The sequence below is a fragment of the Cucumis melo genome, chromosome 10 (genome assembly GCF_025177605.1).
Source record: "Cucumis melo cultivar AY chromosome 10, USDA_Cmelo_AY_1.0, whole genome shotgun sequence".
NCBI classification, from domain to species: domain Eukaryota; kingdom Viridiplantae; phylum Streptophyta; class Magnoliopsida; order Cucurbitales; family Cucurbitaceae; genus Cucumis; species Cucumis melo.
Window position 1 is genome coordinate 7,466,608 of NC_066866.1, and position 11,293 is coordinate 7,477,900.

General features: G+C 32.0%; 1 long non-coding RNA gene across 1 annotated transcript; it reads right to left on the minus strand.

The window, feature by feature from the left end:
* Positions 1 to 2,389: 2,389 nt before the first annotated feature.
* On the minus strand, positions 2,390 to 3,167 carry LOC127151333 (uncharacterized). The gene is made up of 2 exons (XR_007824237.1): positions 2,974 to 3,167; positions 2,390 to 2,633 (listed from the first exon to the last, which is right to left on the minus strand). It is a non-coding gene; the product is annotated as an uncharacterized LOC127151333 (long non-coding RNA).
* Positions 3,168 to 11,293: the final 8,126 nt, after the last annotated feature.

Genomic DNA, 11,293 nt, shown 5'->3' on the forward strand with positions numbered 1-11,293 from the left:
TATTACTATTACCGTAATAATAATAATTATTATTATTATAATTATATATATTATTATTATGATTATTATTATACATTATTATTATTATTATTAATATTATTATTTATATTATTATTATTATTGAAAAGTATTATTATTATTAGTATATATTATTATTATTACTACAACTACTGTAATTATTATTATTATTATTATTATTATTATTATTATTATTATTATTATTATTATTGTTGTTGTTGTTGTTGTTGTTATTATTATTATTATTAATATATTACTATTATTATTATTATAACAACATAAAAACAACATAATAATAAATATTTAATATATAACAAACTAAAAACAATACATAACTATTTCAATAATATTCCTAAAATATATAACAACCTAAAACTAATATACAACTAATAAAGAAAAATGGGAAATTGCCAAAAATAACTTAAAAAATGAGGGTTAAATGACTTTTGGGATAGTTTTTGAAAATAAAGGGTTTTAGGACAATTTAGGTGTGAATGTACAAAAATGTCCTTCATTAAATTTCTCTTTCCCTTTCCTTTCTCTTCCACGTAAAAACTTTCAGCTTTGGCTTTCCCTTCTCTTTCGCGTACAATTGTTTCTCTTTCCCTTCTTTTTCACGTAGAACACCTCAAGTAAAAAAAAAAATCGTCTTTTGTTGGCTTTTGAAATTTTCCGCTCTATTCCTACACTCTACTCTTCGAAGATACTTCGATCGTTCATCACTTGCTGTTTATTGGTCCTCCATTGCATTTCGTTGCTTCTCCTTTTCGAACCATTAAATCAACTTTGAGTCTTTTCTCTTATTTCAGTGAGTTTTATCTCTAACCAATTTTTAATTTATTTGCTGTAAATGTTTGGTTTAGGTATTTGTTGTGAGTTTCATCCATCTGGTTTAGGCTTTTTTGGAATCGACTTATTTGCTGGAAATTAGTAAGTCTCTTAGGCCTTCATGGTTTATCTCGCACGTATCTCGCACACATCTCGCACATTCCAAACTTTTACTATTTATTTCGAAATGAAATTGGTACCCCTGCTAATCCATTTGGAGTGATTCTATTGATGTTTAGTAAGTCTCTTAGGCCCTCATGGTTTATCTCGCACGTATCTCGCACACATCTCGCACATTCCAAACTTTCACTATTTATTTCGAAATGAAATTGGTACCCCTGCTAATCCATTTGGAGTGATTCTATTGATGTTTAGTAAGTCTCTTGGGCCCTCATGGTTTATCTCGCACGTATCTCGCACACATCTCGCACATTCCAAACTTTCACTATTTATTTCAAAATGAAATTGGTACCCCTGTTAATCCATTTGGAGTGATTCTATTGATGTTTGTTGAGTCTCTTAGGCCCTCGTGGTTTATCTCACATGTATCTCGCACCTTCCAAACTTTCACTATTTATTTTAACTTTCACCATGCTGTTATGACATGTTTAGTCAGTCTCTTATGCAATTATTATTTCATTTGTTCCTTTTTGTTCAGGCTTCAATTATGACATCGACATCGACTGATGGACCCGCGTACAAGATTAATCCTTCTCATTCTTGGCCAGTTATCATTGTCGACTCCATTCCACTACAACGAAATAATAGTGACTGTGGTGTATTCACCATTAAGTATTTTGAGTACATAGCTGCTGGTTTTGATTTAGATACATTATGTCAAGAAAACATGTCCTACTTTAGAAAACAATTGGCATTTCGATTATGGACCAACACTCCTATGTATTGAACTTTGTTGCGAGATTTGTAGGAGTTGTATATCATGTATGTTGCAAAATATGTATCGATTCTTCTCTATAATGCACAAGTATAGATGCTATATAAATTAGAATAAACGTAGTTTATGAATGGTCAATTGATGACATTCAAATATCATATTTGTTTGCAAAACTATTTGTAGGTAAACGATCGCTTAATATTTTTTATGTTTATTAAGAAAATCGTTTAGACTTTACTAAACGATCGCTTAAAGATATATGCACGATCTTTTACATTAGTGTGATTACATATAAACGATCGCTTAATATATAAATTAAAGCAGTTGAGTAGCAAAGAATTAAAAAATATATAAATTAAAGAATTACAAACTAAACGAATAGTCGTGTGAAATATATAAACGATCGTTTAATACAATTAAACGATCGTTTAGTTATTTTAAACGATCGTTTAGTTATATTTAAACGATCGTGAAACCAGTTCGTATATTAAACAAATTAAAATCTGTGTCAATACGTTTGTGTTTTTTGTGTTCCTAAATGAATAAGCCAGCTGTTATTTTCGTCTTCTTCATCTATCTAGAAGCACATAAAGTATGAATGTTTGGAGACATCATTATGAAAACACATCCAGATAGATAAATAACAAATTGAAAGAAAAGGAACATTCATTAATTAGTGTAATAATTAGTACATTGGTAGAGAAATTTTTAAATTTGTATGCTGGACTTCTCGGTATATGAAATTGTATTAGTACACGTTAATCTGTTGTGACCTATTTCTTTACTTCAACTCTTTTGACTACTTTCGGAGGTAAAACAATCATATGTAGATAGTCTTCGCTTGTCTTCCAAGCTGACTGATTTACAATTAGGTAGACGGCCTCCGCATATGCTGCCAACAAACATTCATTGGTGTAATAATTAACACATAATCTATAAACATTTATATTGCGATCTCGTGCTGCAACAATGACATGTGAGCATGGTAGTTGCTTAGCTTGAAACTCCTTGCAAGTGCACTCTTGCAAACCAAATCTTTTACTTCAATTCATTTTTCACTACCCATTGAACTTTCTAAGAACCTAAACCAAACTTTGACTAAACTAATTTACAGCAAATAATTCCATTCCAAAATAGCCTAAACCAGACATTTACGGATGAAACTCGCAACAAATACCTAAACCAAATATTTACAGCAAATAAATTAAAAATGGGTTAGAGATGAAACTCACCGAAATAAGAGAAAACGCTCAAAGTTGATTGAATGGTTTGAAAAGAAGGAGCGACGAAATGCACTAGAGGATCGACGAACGACAAGAGACGAATGGTCGGAGTATCTTCGAACGACACTAAAGCAGAGCAAAGTATCGGAGCAGAGCGATTTTTTTTTTTTTTTTTTACTTCAGGTGTTCTACACAAAAGAGAATGGAAAAGGAAACAACTCTACGCGAAAGAGAAGGGAAAGCGAAAGTTGAAAGCTTTTACGTGGAAGAGAAGGGAAAGGGAAAGGGAAGGAGAAGAAGAAATTTAATGAAGGACATTTTTGTCCATTCACACATAAATTGTCCTAAAACTCTTTATTTTCAAAAACTATCCCAAAAGTCATTTAACCCTCCTTTTTTAAGCTATTTTTGGTAATTTCCCAAGAAAAATATATATATAACAACCTAATAACAATACATAATTAATAATAATTATTCCAATAATATTCTAAAAATATACAACAACCTAAAATCAATATATAACTAATAAATACAAATATATAAATATCAAAAAATAATATATAACTAATAAATAAATATATAAAACATAATAAAACTTACCTCAATGGAGTTGGATGGAGAAGAAAGGTAGAGAAGATAGTTGAGGAGTAAAGGAGAAGAGGAAAATGGAGCAAAGTTTGGGAAGATAGTGAAGAAAAGGAAGAGAGGAGAGGGAAATTTGTTGAGAAATGGATTGAAGGATGAAGAAATGAAATCGGGTGGGGGGTTTTTATAGGCGGGGAAGTCGTGTAAGTGGGACACGACTTCCTGCATGAACGACACGTGGAAGTTCACGTGATGGAAGTCGTGTACGGTGTACACGACTTCCGCACTAACAGACAAATTGGCAATCAACGTTACTGTTGACTGCCATTTGTCAGTCTGCAGTACGGAAATCGTGTACGTGGTACACGATTTCCCCGCTAGCCGACAAACTGGCAGTCAACCTGACTATTGACCGCCACGTGTCAGGAAAACGTGTACGTGGTATACGACTCCAGTCAGAAGTCGTGTACCGCGTACACGACTCCAGTCATTTGTCGTGGCCCCCGTTCACGACGCCGACTCAAATCGTGTACGCGACCCACGATTTTGGTGAAGTCGTGTACCGGGTACACGACTTCACTACCCTATTTTTGACATTTCTTTTCGATTGGCCCTATTTTTTATAATAGTTTTATAAACTACATTTTTAAAAAAAAAATTCAATTTTGAAGGTTATGAAATATTTGTATTAAAATAATATTTTTTATTTAAAAATTACTTAGTGATTCTTGGCGTTTTTAAAACGTCAAGAAATTTGGAAAATAATTCCCTCTGTTTTTATAAAAATTCTTGATGTTTCAAAACGTCAAGAAAATAAACATATTACTTAACGTTTACAAAACGTCAAAAATGTTGATTTTTTAAATATTCTTGACGTTTTAGAAAACGTCAAGAATTTAATGGATATTCCTTGACGCTTAGCGTCAAGGAAAATACATATTATTTGACGTTTAAAAAACATCAAGAAAGCATAAAATTGACCTTCTATAAAAATTCTTGATGATTTCTCCTTTCAATCACCCATTTCTTGACTTTTTTTTTTTTCAAAAAACATCAAGAAATAAAAACTACAACCGTCAAGAAAGGTCTTTTTTCTAGTAGTGTTAATTTCAAAAATTAAAATGGTCAAAAGGTTTTTTCAATTTTGAAAACAACCCTTAATAGGCAAAAGACATGCAACTATTGCATATGAAAATTAAAATAAGTCCAACATCTCACGTTCCACTCATTCTTAGTGGGCTAAGTGTTTATATCACATGTAGAGACTTGTCCCACTAAGTGTTAGTGGGATTATCCAGTCAACATTTTGACTTTTACAACTTTGACCAGATCTTCTGAATATGAATCTGCATTCATATTTTAAAGTTGATCAACAAGCCAAAGACGGATATTAGCTAATTAACAAAACAAAAGTCAATTTTTGTTGATCAACAAGCTAGAGGCCGATCCAAGTGGATCAACAAGCTAGAAGGTCAATTATCTAAGCATATTCAACAAAGTCGATCAACAAGCCAAAGGACGATCCAAGTTGATCAACAAACTAGAAGCCAATCAAAGTTGATCAACAAGCTAAAGGCCAATCCAAGTCGATCAACAAACCAAAAGTCAATTCAAGCTGATTAACAAGAAGGCAATGGCCGATCCAACAAAATTAATAAACCAAAGTCAATCTTTACTGATCAACAAGTAAGAGATTGATCCAAATAGATCTAAAGCCAGAGGTGGATCCAAGTCGATCAACAAGGCAAAAGCGATCTAAATCGATTAATAAGGCAGAAGTCGATCTGTGTCAATCAACAAGTCAAAGTCTATCCAAGCTAATCAACAAGCCAAGGCTAATCTAAGCAAATCAATAAACCAAAAGTTAATTCTTGATGGTTAACAAGCTAGAAATCAATAAGAAAACCAAAGGTCAATCTAAACCAATTCAATAAAATCGATCCGAGTCGATCCAGGCCAACAAAAAAAGCTAGAGGTTGATCCGAGTCGGTTAACAAACTAGTGGTAGATCCAAACAGATTAAGAAGTTAAAACCTAAAGGCCAATCATCCCTAAAGATACTCAAGCTTAAAGATTAAAGTTTAGCTTTTCTAGATAAAGTACCGAAGACCCAAATGTTAGAAATTGTACTCATAACACTGAAATTAAATTTCTTCAAGAATCACGATGAATAGTATCGTCTATTATGTTCTTACTAAATATGGTAAACAACTACATAATAAATAACTCTCCAAATCTTATGCTTCAACAATTTTTTGTTGCTAAACATGCAAATCTAAGTGAGCTCCATTTCCCAAGAATACCAAAAAAGAAAAAAAAAGGGAAGAAGAACAAGAAAAGAAATACATTGATCTAACAATTGAGAGAGAAATATAGCATATCCTCTCACTACAAGAAATCGGAGGGTTTCTGACGCACAAACGACGTCGAGAAAAGGAACGTTAGAACAGACGACTATTCCCGATGTCATGTTCCATACGTTGAGACACAACAAAAATATTATTTTAATTTTATTTTTTCCTGACGTCTCATAAAGAACGTCGAGAAACAAGAAGGCATTCCCGACGATTCTCAACCGGCTTTAGAAATAGGAACATAGTTGCCGATTACTTGCAAAGGGCGTCAGGATAAACTCGAACATTAATTATGTGTCATAGTAAGATTCTCAATGCTTCATGCATGACGTCGGGAATGGGGACACATGTCCCGATGGTTCTCAACCGACGTTGGAAATAGGTAATATAGTTCCCAATGACTTGTGTGGTTGTTGGGATAAACTCAAACATTAATTATATGTTAGAGCAAGATCCCTGATGCTCCATGCATGTCGTCGGGAATAGGGATACCTATTTTTTATGGTTCTCAACCGGCATCGAAAATATGTAATATAGTTTCTGATGGCTTGCACGGGCGTTAGGATAAACTCGAACATTAATTATGTGTTAAAGCAAGATCCTCGACGCTCCATGAATGGTTTCAGGAATAGTTTACCTATTATCGATACCATAAGTGATTCATCGGAACTATCTCTAACTATTCTCGATGAATCGCTAATGGCGTTGAGAGTGCCTCTATATATTTCGTTTTAGTTCTCCAAAAGACAGAACTGAAATTTTGAAGAGAAAGAGAGGAGAAGATTTTGTCGCGCCCGTCATGCCTTGTCATTGTCGCAGTCTCCCTTGCCACCGTTCTTCCATTTTTGGTAAGTTTAAAACTTTTTTTTTGTTATAAAGTGTAATTTTTATAAAATGAAAGTTAGAATTAAACATGGGATTCTAAAAGTTTAGATTTTAATTCTTCTGTTTTGATAAATCTTTGTAAATAGTCTCTATAGTTTGATAAAATTCTTAAAAATATTCTTTTATCGGAGACTATTTATTGATTTTAGTTCTCCATGTTTGATAAATCTTCGTAAATAGTCTCTATAGTTTGATACTAACTTTCTTCGAACTATTTGAACTTAACATATTGAAGCTGGCCAGGAATTATAATCAATAAGCTTTATTACTAAACAGTCGAACTGAGTAACTAATAGAAGGATCAAATGAGTTCAAATGGATATAAAATGATGATATCATTAAACCTTTAACATATGTGCAAGCAATATAGAAATACACTTCGTTAATACAGAGGAAACAAGTAGAGTAAGAAGAAAGTGAATTCATTTCCAATGCTTTTTCTGATCGTTGTTCTGTTGTGTTGTATGTATATTGATGGTTGTTCTTTTGTGTTGTATTTATATTAAAATTCTGATGGTTGTTTTGTTGTACGTATATTGATGCTTTTGAATGTATTTTCGAATGCTTTTTTTTTTTAATGCTTGTTCTATTTTCATGCTTTTGAATGTATATTGTATGTATTTTTTATATCAAACTTGTTGTATATTTCCGAATTATGTGCAATAGAGGAACTCAAATAGAGGAAGGAAAGTTGAACATTATTTTAGCTGGTATGATCATAGAGACATGAGAGCATATGTAAAGAGGGTAGTTGGACATTATCATGACTCACGTTGGGAGAAATACAAGTTTGCTTCAAACATAAAGAACTCTTACTCTGGCGATTCCAGAGGATTAGAAAATGACAAGATCAAGAACCGAACAAGTAAGCCGTAGAAAGTTTTCCACTTGCATCTTGATTTTCTGCTCCTCTCTTCCTAATCAATTTTCTGGAACCACCATAAAACAAGTTGTTTCTGTTTGAAGGAACCTCATGTTTCTCCCAACGCAACTCGTAATAAAGTTCAACTTTCCTCTTTGCACATTCTGCCCATGTCCCTATGATCATACTAGTTACAGTGATGTTAAGGGAATGTGCAGAAGTTGAGAAACTGGCATCGGCTCTTAGAACTATATTTAAGTTTTCATTTTACTTTATATTATTCAGGTAATTTATATTTGAATTACTTGAATTACCTATGAACTTGTAATTTTTTAATATTTCAATTAATAATAAATTCGATTTGGTAATTTAATAATTTCTTTTCAATTTTACGTTAATTCTAATTCAATTTAGAATTTTAATAATTTTTATTAATTTACATTAATTATTAAAATTATTAAAATTTAAAATTTTAATAATTTTTTTATTAATTTTACGTTAATTAATAAAAAATTAAATCAAATAACATTCTTGACGCTACGTAATAGACGACGCTGACGTACATGGCGACGTCGGCAGTGAGGTATTATTGACGCCGACGTAAATGGCGACGTCGACAATGAAGTATTTTCGATGTGATTAACAAGGTCGGTGGTTCTCCACTGCCAACGTGTTGACCATGTCGGCAAAGAGTGTGTCAGCAGTAACCTTTTACCAACGTCGCCCGGTTCGCAAGTCGGGACTGCCTTTCATGACGCATTTCTCACAACATCCTTGCTTTTGTCGACACCGATTTCTGCATCTGTATAGCCTTTCTTGATCGATTCCTGGCTTCTGTCGACATACCCCTTCTTCTTGTAGTTCCTATAACTAAGATTAAGTTTATTAATTGCTTCTTCCTTTCTTTCTCCCCAAATTAAAAATAGTTATTTCACGGATGATTTTATAATCCTCAAGCTTAAAGATTAAAGTTTACCTTTTTTAGAGAGAGTATCAAAGACCCAAATGTTAGAAATTGTACTCACAACACTGAAATTAAATTTCTTCGAGAATCATATCGAACAATGTCATCTATTATGCTCTTGCCAAATATGGTAAACAACTACACTACAAATAACTCTCCAAATCTCACCCTTCAACCAATTTTTGTTGCTAAACTTGCAAATTCAAGTGAGCTCCATTTCTCAACAATATCAAAAAAGAAAAAAAAGAAAAAGAAGAAGAAGAAAAGAAACACATTCATCTAAAAATTGAGAGAGATATAGCAGATCCTCTATGACCAATGAAGTTTATTAATTGCTTCTTCCTTTCTTTCTCCCCAAATTAAAAATCAATCATTTGAAAGGAAAACTATTTCACGGACGATTTCTTAACTTTATTTAGTACTTATTTTATCACTTAGGGGCCGTTTGGGGGAAGGGTTGGGTTATGGAGGGTTAGGGTTATGATAAATCTAGTGTTATGATAAACCTAGGATTATGATAAGATGTGTTTGGGAGAAGAGTTATGGAGGAAGTGTTATGATAAAATGTGTTTGGGGGAAGGATTATGAAGGAAGTGTTATGATAATGTTTTGATAAGATGTGTTTGGGAGAAGGGTTATGTGGGTAGAGTTATGATAGTTTGAGGAAGAGTTGAAGAAGAGTTAAGGAAAAGTTGAAGAAGGGTTAAGAAGTGTTTGAGAATGATCGAGGAAAAGTTGAAAAAGGGTTAAGAAGGGTTTGAGGAAGGGTTAAGGGGCTAAAACTAAGGTTACATAACCCTTCACCCAAACGAGGGTTGGATTACATAACCCTAACCCCCATTACCCAACCCTTCCCCCAAACGCTCTCTTATTGTTTGAAAGGGTCGCCCAATCAGGTGTTAGTATGATTTAAATCAATCTAATCATTCTTTATTCATTTGAATTTTATAGAAAAAACAAATAAAATAGAAAAATTAATATGATTTATAAAGAAGAATCTTTACTTTCTCTTTTTCCGTTCCATTTTTGTCTATCTCAATTGACAACTTTTTTTTTTGCCAACACTATACTATATGTAGTTTAATTTTAATCATTCATTTTATGTTTTTTTTTTCCACTTTTATTATTTCAATGTTTTGTAATTTAGTGTTCCAGATATGCATATATGCGAGGTTGAACAAATATCAGTAATGAGAATATTTTGAATATAAAATATGACGTCATTGGGGCACTCAGAACCCCACAAAACATGCGCTCCGCACCTAGATCTTGGCTCGCTGATGGAGCAATGAGACTCCTATATTAGATCGTTCATAGTGTCACATAAAAAATCCAAACACATTTCAATAATGTAATATTGTACTTTATATCACAGCCAATTAAACATCCAACTTTTCTCAACATTAGAAAATTGATAGAAATTAATTTTGGTAGATAACCGTGAATATGTGTAAAACACATCACCAATCTTATTCTCAAAAACTTACTATCATGTTAGCTTAGAGGGATATCAATAAGTACAAATAGATAATTATGGCTAACAATATTCTGACACCACAAAAACACATTCTCGTGGTGTATCATGAAATTATCATATTGTTTATATATTCATAAGATTTTGTGAAAAAATCTTCATATCGTTTTACACTAAAGAAACACATACATATATCCACCAGGTGTATTGAGTAATATTTAATCACACGTGTACCAGATGAAAAACATTTTTCCATAATTCTCGCCTCTTTCATTTAGAGAACATATGCTTTTTCCCTATAATTTCCAAGCCTGCATTTTTTTTAATTCAAAAAAACACATAGTAAAAACACAGACTTGGTGTATAAAATTATTGAAAATTCGATCAGTTAAAAATTCTCTAAAATCATACGTAAATCTATGTTAAACTTTCGTAAATATAACAAATCGGTAAAATATTTACAATTCGTATAACAAATCCCATAAAGTTGGTCATTTTTAAATATTTCAAATTTGTCCTTCTGTCTTTCTTCCTCTTCGTCTGTTACATTGTCTTTCTTCTTTTTTCTTTTTTCTTTTTTTTTTTACTTTTCTTCCATCTTCGTTTGTTCTATTCTGTTTCTTTTCTTTTTTCTTTCAAACTGTTATTTGGTTCATCGTGTATTATTTTTTTTCAAATTTTCTTATTTGATTGTTCAAGATCGTGTAATAAATATAAAAAACTAGAAAAAAAAACCACGATTTGGGTAGTCAAATCTAAATGATCGTATACAAAAAAAAAAAAAAAAATAACCAAATCTAAACGATTATGTAAAAAAAAAACAATTTTGTATGAAAAGAATCTTAAGAAAAACCGTTTAGCCCATCTAAACGTGTACCAAATCCTAAAAAAAAAATCGTTTAGATTTGGGGTAGTAAAATCTAAACGACCGTGTACCAAATTTTGAAAAATAAAAATCGTTTAGATTCGGGTAGCCAAATCTAAACGATCGTGTACCAAATATTGAAAAAAGAATTGTTTAGATTCGGGGTAGCCAAATCTAAACGATCGTGTGATTGACACACAATAAATGAAAAGAGGTACCAAATAATTCAGTATACCCTTGTAGTGCAGAAAATTTGTCCCTTTCTACCTCTTCAAACTGCAAATGATTTTTTTCCTTTTTTCAAAATTAATTCTTTTATCAAATTAATTTTAGAAATATA